Raw genomic sequence first — 8,845 nt, forward strand, 5'->3', positions numbered from 1 at the left:
CCTATATATTCATATATATATATGGATATATATGTGTCCTATATGTGGATATATATATCCTATATATCCATATATATATATATATATATCCTATTTATCCATCCATATCCTACATACTGCCTAAAAGAGGAAGAGGTGGTTTCATTTCATTTCTTGGGGTAGATTTTTAAGGATGGGACCAGAGAGTGGAAGAATATATGTACTTTTACTTCCCTGGTGGTGCAGTGGTTATAAATCTGCCTGCCAATGCACGGGATACAAGTTTTATCCCTGGTCAGGGAAGATCCCACATGCCGTGGAGCAGCTAAGCCCGTGTGCCACAACTACTTAGCCTGTGTTCTAGATCCTGCAAGCCACAAATACTGAGCCCATGCACCACAACTACTGAGCCCGCGTGCTGCAACTATTGAAGCCCCCATGCCTACAGCCCTGCTCTGCAACAAGAGAAGCCACCACAATGAGAAGCCTGTGCACTGCAACAAAGAGTAGCCCCTGCTCACCGCAACTAGAAAAAGCCTGTGCACAGCAACAAAGACCCAATGCAGCCAAAGAAATAAAATAAAATAAAATAATAAAATAAAACAAAATAAATAGAAAATAAAGTATTCCAACAGATTGCTTTTCTAAAATGAAAAAAGTCTTCACATTTTTACAAACTGTGTATGAATGCACCCTTTACGGCATATTCCTGTCCTCAATAGGTGATATAGCATTTTTTAAAAGTTGCCAGCTTCATGAATATAAAGTGCTATTTTGTTATTTTCATTTTCCTGCTGCTAAGTGACTTTAACCATCTTTTTCTTTGTTCAGGGACCACCTGGATTCGCTCTGCCTCTATCTTCTCACCACTCCTTCTTTTGGGCCGTTTGTCTCCATCTTGACAGTTTGTAAGAGCTCTTGGTGTGTATTCCTATTAACCCTTTTTCTCCATTACCTTTGTAATTAAAAGAAGCTTTGTTTTAGGAAAAGAGACAGAAGATAAAAGGATCTGAATTTCATTCAAAGATGAAAATGCTTAAAACATTCTCTCTTGGAAAGATTTACATTTTAATTGGTCTCAAGCCTGAAAAGAATGAAGATCCTAGAGATACTTCTAATCATCAAGGAAAGGGTATAAATCAAACCTCTTTGATGGCTTGATTTGCACTTCTCTCACTGATATTTAGTCTGTACACACTGTAGTATCTGGATACTCCATCATGCTGAAAAGCTAAGTATGTGTTAAGTTCAGACTTACAGTGGAGAAGGAGTAGGGGCACAATGGCAGGGGAAGCAGTCTGTAGAGACTTAAACTTTCAGGTCTTAGGTGACTGTAGTGGAACATTTCTTTTGCTTTGTTTTGTTCTTATTTTTTTATTGTGGTAAACTACATATAACATGAAATTTTAAGTACAGAATTCAGTTCAATGGTATTATGTACATTCATAATGTTGTGCAATCATCACCACCATCCATCTCCAGAACATTTTCATCTTCCCAAACTGAAACTCTGTACCCATTAAACAATAACTCCCCCTTCCCTCCTTTCCCTGCTCCTGGCAACCTCCATTCTACTGTCTGTTTCCATCAGTTTGACTACTCTAAGTACATAATATAAATGGAATCATACAGTATATGTCTTCTGTGACTGGCTTATTTCACTTAGCATAATGTCCTCAAAGTTCATCCATGATGTAGCATATGTCAGAAACCCCTTCTTTTTTAAGGCTGAATAATATTCCATTATATGTAAATACCACATTCTATTTATCCTTTCATACGTGCATTGATAGACACTTGTGTTGCTTCCACATTTTAGCTATTGTGAATAATACTGCCATGAACATCGGTGTACAAATATCTCTTTAAGACCTTGTTTTCAGTTTTCTTGAGTATATTCCTAGAAATGGAATTACTAGATCATGTGACAATTTTATTTTTAATTTTTTGAGGAACTGCCATAATGTTTTCCACTGTGGCTCTGCCATTTTACATCCCTATCAAGGGTGCACAAGGGTCCCAATTACTCCACATCCTTGTCAACTCTTGTCATGTTCTGTATTTTTAAAAAGTATGTTAGCCATATTAATGGGTGTGAGTTAGTATCCTCTTGTAGGTTTGATTATCTTTTCCCTAGTGATTAGGGATGTTGAGTATCTTTGCATGTACTGATTGGCCATTTGTGTATCTTCTTTGGAAGGACCTTTTGTTTTGAGGTTGCCGCAGGCTTGATTCCATAAAGGGAGCTGACATGCAGACCTCCTGGGCACATAGAAAACAAACTCTCCAGTATTTCCAGAGCACATAGAATGTCTGGAAGAAGAGGGCTGATGTTTGCCTGAACAATTTAGAGGCAATAGAGGCAGGCTGACATAGTGCAGCACCCTCCCACCATCCACCAGATAAAAAAGACAAAGACAACAACAGAGGCCCCTGGGCAAATACTCTCCTCGGTCCCTGTATCATGTGGCCGTAGATTCCCAATGTGGGTACCAGTATGGGCTCCACCACTTACTACTTGTATAAACTTGGACAACGTAGGTATGTTACTCCCCTTATAGGATGAACGTTGACTTGCTTTTCTGTAAAATTAGGAAAATACCTCCAGGACCTGTTCAAGCATTATAGGATCAAGAGTTGAATGTATATGAAGTTGCCTTCAAATTGATTTAAAACATTCTAGAAATGTGACTGCTTTGGCAACTTTCCAGAGAAGGGCTAATTTCATTCTGTTAGCTGGTAAGCCCTGAAGAGTCACCATTAAATATTTTATTATTATTTTTTTTTTTTTGCAGTACGTGGGCCTCTCACTGTTGTGGCCTCTCCCATTGCAGAGCACAGACTCCGGACGCACAGGTTCAGCAGCCATGGCTCACGGGCCTAGCTGCTCCGCGGCATGTGGGATCTTCCCAGACCGGGGCACGAACCCGTGTCCCCTGCATCAGCAGGCAGACTCTCAACCACTGCGCCACCAGGGAAGCCCTAAATATCATTTTAGAGTGAGAATAAGATGGCAATTTAAGTTTGGTCCCATAAATGTTTGTATATTATTAAAACCTTCTCTTCAGTAAAGATGTCAGAGGGGAGAGACTTCACCATGGTAGGACATCCTACTCAAAGGTATGATTCATAACAGAAGGTGCTAAGTCACGGAATCTGCTTGCCCCTTCCCCCATTCAAAATTTCAAAAAGTGCAGATGAGCTACTGGCCAGTGAACGCATGCCTACATGCATGAAAATCGGCCTTTTATAGATGAGAATTGAGGTCCCGGGGGTGTGGACGAGCAGGCAGAGCCCACGCCAGACCTGCTAAATAGGGCCCATGTTGTTCTCTTTACCGCCTCCTCATGGCAGCCAGGTGCTTTGAGAACCCAGAAACATTATTTCTGCCATTTACATCATATTTTTGAAAAGTTTGGAAAATATAAGTAGAAAGAAAATCTGTTGGTAGGCAAAGTGTTATGAATCACAGCATCTCTCTGAAGCATTTGAGCCAAGAGGATATTTTGATTCAAACAAGTCATATAATTCAGGCCAAAATGGCTTCCAGATTTGAACTTCCCAAAACAGTCACAGTTCGCCATGTCATTTGGCTGACATAGATAGGGTAATCCCCATTCTTAAGATGAAATAAAAATTCTAGGAAAAATCAAAATCGGCTAGTACCTTTTACATCTGGAGGGCATGGGAGGAAGAGAGACAAAACAGGGAGCATTACAATATTATAATCTGTTAGTCATCAAAGAAATCTTTCTCTATGTTCTATAAATTCAGCTGCATAAACTGCACTAGACTCAGGGACAGCCTACACACACACACACACACACACACACACACACACACACACACACACACACACACACACAGAGAGAGAGAGAATTGAACTAGGGACTGCTTTAATGGCAAAGTGGTCGTAAACCAGTGTGTTGGAATTTTTCATCAATATGACATCATTCCCAATGTGACATCGGAGTGCCTACCCTCCATTTCCTCTCCCTCTATCCCTCACACTCGCCCCCTTTCCTCTTAAAGAGATGATGAAGCTGCCTGGGCAGCACAGAAGGATAATAAAAACCTGTATCCCTTAAGCTGAATTCAGCCCACTGAACTGCACAAACAGCAATAACCAAAACAAAGCTAGCAGGAAACGTTTGCACACAGCATCTGTTATGATCACATAACCATGAGACAGCTGTTTAATCCCAACTGTTAACATAAGATCATTTGTGTGTTTGAAGAGCAATCCCATTTGGATTTCCCCCTTTATTTATTTATTTTCTAGCTTTTCCAAGAGAGAGGCTTTCTCAGCTGTAGGATGCAATTTGTGTTTCTGGCTTTTTCCACTTTCACCCTCAGCTTCCGAAGGAGAAGGGTGGTACGGTTTTCTAACTGTAAATACTCAGAGAGGAGAGAGGACGGCTGTGTGGTCTCCTAGCTGAGCAGGGCATGGCCCTTTCTCAGCCTTTGGGACCTGCTTTTTGATCCCCAGAACATTTATAAACCATTCTGGTCAGATTATGGGAAAAGGCCCTCACATGAAACGCATCTGGTGGTCTCAGCCAAATTCTGGTGAGACTTGAGTTTTCTCAGCACCACCCAGGATTGGAACCAATTCCTGTAAAGTGCAGTTCCAAAACCCAATCATTAGGCTCACAATTGCTTTGAAAGGGTCAAGGAAGGATGTCAGCAGTTTGGGTGGCCTATGTGAGTCCCCACATTGGAACAGTGAGTAGGACACCTAGATGGCTTATGATGGTGAGTTTTAAGGTTATACTTTTTTCTGTTTTTTCCATTTACATCATACTTCACTGCCTGCAGGCTCCCTAAATGCTCAGTAGAGAATATGCATGCTTCACTGTTGAATTGTAGCCAGCATACCACAGAAGTGGTTGATGCCAGTGGCAAGCAGGCCAGAGCTGACCACATGGCCCTGAGGTGAGGGGAGCTGGCCATGCAAATGTGGACAAGCATTAACTTTGAAAACTGCCTGAAATTAGCATTACATAAATCTGACTTCACCTCCTGCTTTAAATATTTAATTCCATCGAATCCTCTAATTTGATCCCAACATGGTGATAGTATTTGTGACACTAAGTTTACCTTTCCGGGAAATTTGAAAGTCTAAGTCCTTCTAAAACTTTTAATATATGTCTTAAACCAGATTCTTAGGACAAGTTCATTTCTAGGTCATACAAACCTTGGGAATGGAAGGGACTTTTCACTCCTCTCTCATTTTCTTTTCCTTTTTTCTATTTTTTTTATGCCTGATGTTTAATTTAAATTAATTTAATTTTCAGCTTTTTAAAAATTATAATTGACAAGTTAAAGTTGCATATATTTAAGGTAGCCTACTCCATATTTTGATATACATATCCATTTTAACCAGCATAATCAAATTAATTAACTTTTTTGATCTTAACTTTTGAAAAATATAAGTTGTTTAAGAGGAATTTACATCTCTTTTAAATGAAAAATATCACAACAACAATTTTTGAATGACTGCTGAATTTCTCCTGATTAAAATGACCTCATTCTCTCTTGTGGTTCCACATTCTCACAATTATTGCTTTATTCTCCATCCCTGTCCCCTTAAAGAAAAGTTACTCAGGCTTCTACAGAGGCCAGTTTTATGAGATTTAGTAGGAAAAACAAAAGTAGTCAGTGATGGCTGCAGTCAAAAGACAGTGACTATCAATGTTAGAAACAATTAAACATTTAGGTCAGTCTAGGTGGTGATTTATTATCATACTTAGGTAAAATGCATTTACCTTTAGCTTGACATTCTTTATCACACATACAAATGTTTGCATCCAGCTGCAGGGCTGGGGGAGCTACTGTGATCTCTACAGAGTTTGAACATCCATCTTAATGGTACACTTCCGCTTCATGGGACAAAATCACCAACATCGTTAATGGGAGAAAATCCTTTATCGACTGATTCATTTCCGTGTTTTGTTTTTGCAGTGAGACGGGATATCCTGTAAGGTGGCGAAAAGGGAGGGAAAATTAGTACTATCCGTTTCTGATTTGCCATTATTATTATTGTTATTTCTACTCTCAAGATGGTATTTTATTTATCTACTGATTTTCATATATAACACGTATTTTTGGCGATGTTTTTCTTCTCTCCTTTCCCATTTTACCCCAGTTAAAAAATTACTCTTGGCAGGATTTGGAAGGGAGTTTATCTTTGCTACATAAAGAAGTCATATCATTTAATAATCTGCTACTTTTAATAAAACTAAATAATGTAATAGTTATTAGGTACCCCAGTTTACTGAATAAAAGCCCTGCTTTATTTTATTTGTTTTGCTTAAGTATGGGACCAGTTGAGGAAATAGTTTTAATTGATTTTAACTCCCAGAATGGAGAGAGAAACTCCACTGTCTGAGCAAGCACACAAAAGTTACAAGTATCTCTCAGATGCTCATTAGTCAGCTAAAACCAGGAAATAAATATCCTACTGTTTTGTGATCACTTCCAGTTACTGCTGTCACAGGAAACATAAACAAGAGGGAGATGACCTGAGAAAAACTGGGTCCCAATTGGACCCTGACCAATTCACATACTACACACACCTCACCAGAACACTTAGCCCTGGTGAAAAGAACCAGATGAATCTGCTGCTGCCCCAGTAATGTTTGAAACTGGCCACATTTATTTCTGAAACTTTAGCCAGACACTCAAAGTTTCAGAAAAGTATTTTTCTGGATAAGTTTTGTTGCATTTTTGTCAAGTACGAAATGCTACATTTCAAGGCAGTATATATCTTTGAAACAAAGCTTGAGGATTTTCCCATTCAATAGACTTGTGTTCTGCGAAACATAAGACAGATCTTGGCAAACAACTATTCATGAGATCGTGGTTTTACAAATAAGCACATTTGAAATGAGGACAGGGAGGTAGTATATTGCTTGATATCAGAGGGAGGAAAACTGAGAAATAAACCAATTCTAAATTAACCGAAGATTTCCTTTTGCAAAGTGGATCCTTCCTACATTATATCTTCTTCCTTTTTGCTTAATGTGACTTCTGAAGTGGCAGCCCTTTCTCAAGCTGTTCATCTTAAATATAAGAAACAAATAAACCAAAAAATGAGTAAACAGACAATGGAGGTGAAGTGTTAAGAATGCGGACGGTATGCCAGTAGGAAGTTGTCCTCAGCAGTCCAATGCATCATTTCCTACAGTTTCTGTTTCCACCTCACCTTCCTCCTGTTCATACATCCCCCTGTTTTCCCATGGTCTATGCCCCATGGCCTGTATGGCTGTGTCATGCTGAGTTCCAGCTTTGCTTTTTCTAATCTACATTTCCCTTCAAGGTTAGACCAGAGGTCAAAGAGAATTTCTGCTTACCCATTATCTATTCCTCTGATTATTTCATATGACATCAGTTTTCCTCATGATTCTTAATAATGAGCTCTACCTGAGAACGTATTCAATATTTTTTAATACAAGACACAGGGCAAAAATTAGGAGCACTCCCAAATTTACCTCTCACACATCCTCTGGAAAATTTGTATCTCAGTTAAGTCTTGGGGGTAAAAATGTTTGCAATTTCTTCTAAATTGTTGGACTGTAGCCACTATTTACTCTTTCTTCAGATCACCTCCTATGTCCCTCCCAACGATCTGCACATACTATGGAGGAAATGGAAATTCTGTCCAAGATGGCTCAGTCCCATTGTCCTTGTAAATCTGATCAGACATAACTCAGCATAATACAAAGTGTAGATTTCAATTTACTTGTTAGAAATATTCCAGAGAACATTTTATACTTTGAAATATGTGTTTTAAATTTGTTAACTCGCTTGCTTGCTGCTGTTTGGTTTTCTTTTCTTTTTTTTTTTAGAAAAAAAACTAAATTGATAGAATTGATTGGTAATTTGAGCATTGAAAACAGAAAGATTCTTTTGACAATTGAGTCAAAGGATGTTTAATATAAAAAAGGCTTTTCACTGAGAAGAAATACTTTGAGAAAAATAGTCTGATTAAGCATTTTACACATTCAGAAAAGAAAACTATGCAAACCAATTCCCGATACTTCATTCCCTCAAACAACTGAAGTGGTAAATTGAGGCAATTATCCCAAACACCTTTCCTTAATTATAGGGATTGTCTAGGTAAGCAGGTTCTGGGCCTAAATTTTTACAATAATTATTTTAATTTGCACTTTGTTTTGCACGTGAAGACACAGCCTTAGCATCATGGTCACTTATAATTTTGTATCTGAACTCTGTGACTAAACATATTAGGTATTTTAATACCACTGCTAACTTAATTTTTTTAATCTTACATTCTTGAACATGCATTACATTTATAATTTGAAACAAATGAGCATATCAAAAATTATATTAAAATAAAATACATTGAATGAATTTGCAGAGCTGCTCAATGTGTGGTGTGGGACGGGAGATTGTGGCAGCCATCTTTGGAAAATCGGGAGATTGTGGCAGCCATCTTTGGAAAACACAACCTGTCACAGAGCCCTTATGGTTATATGTGGTACCTGACCACTTCCTCTCTTTAAAAACCACATGATGGGTATTAGGAACACTTTCTAGTTCAATACATTCAATGATCTTATTCAAACATGTAGGGCTGGTTTCTATGAACAGGATGTTCACTTAAAGTGAACTCTCATCCTTGGTCTGTCCCATGGGATTTGTTCTCTTCACCTACAAGGCCATCCCGGTTCTCTTTCCTTTGTCCTGCCTCACACTTCTTTAATGATGCAAGGAAAATAAAATCAAGAAGAGCAGCTACTTCAAATTATTGTTATTAAGGCAGGTCCTCAACTCCATCTAGCTCTGGGTTAGGCATTATCTTACATTATTTACAGTCCAAAATCAAATCCAAAAGATGAAA

The sequence above is a fragment of the Pseudorca crassidens genome, chromosome 1 (assembly GCF_039906515.1).
Source record: "Pseudorca crassidens isolate mPseCra1 chromosome 1, mPseCra1.hap1, whole genome shotgun sequence".
In the NCBI taxonomy this organism is placed as follows: Eukaryota; Metazoa; Chordata; class Mammalia; order Artiodactyla; family Delphinidae; genus Pseudorca; species Pseudorca crassidens.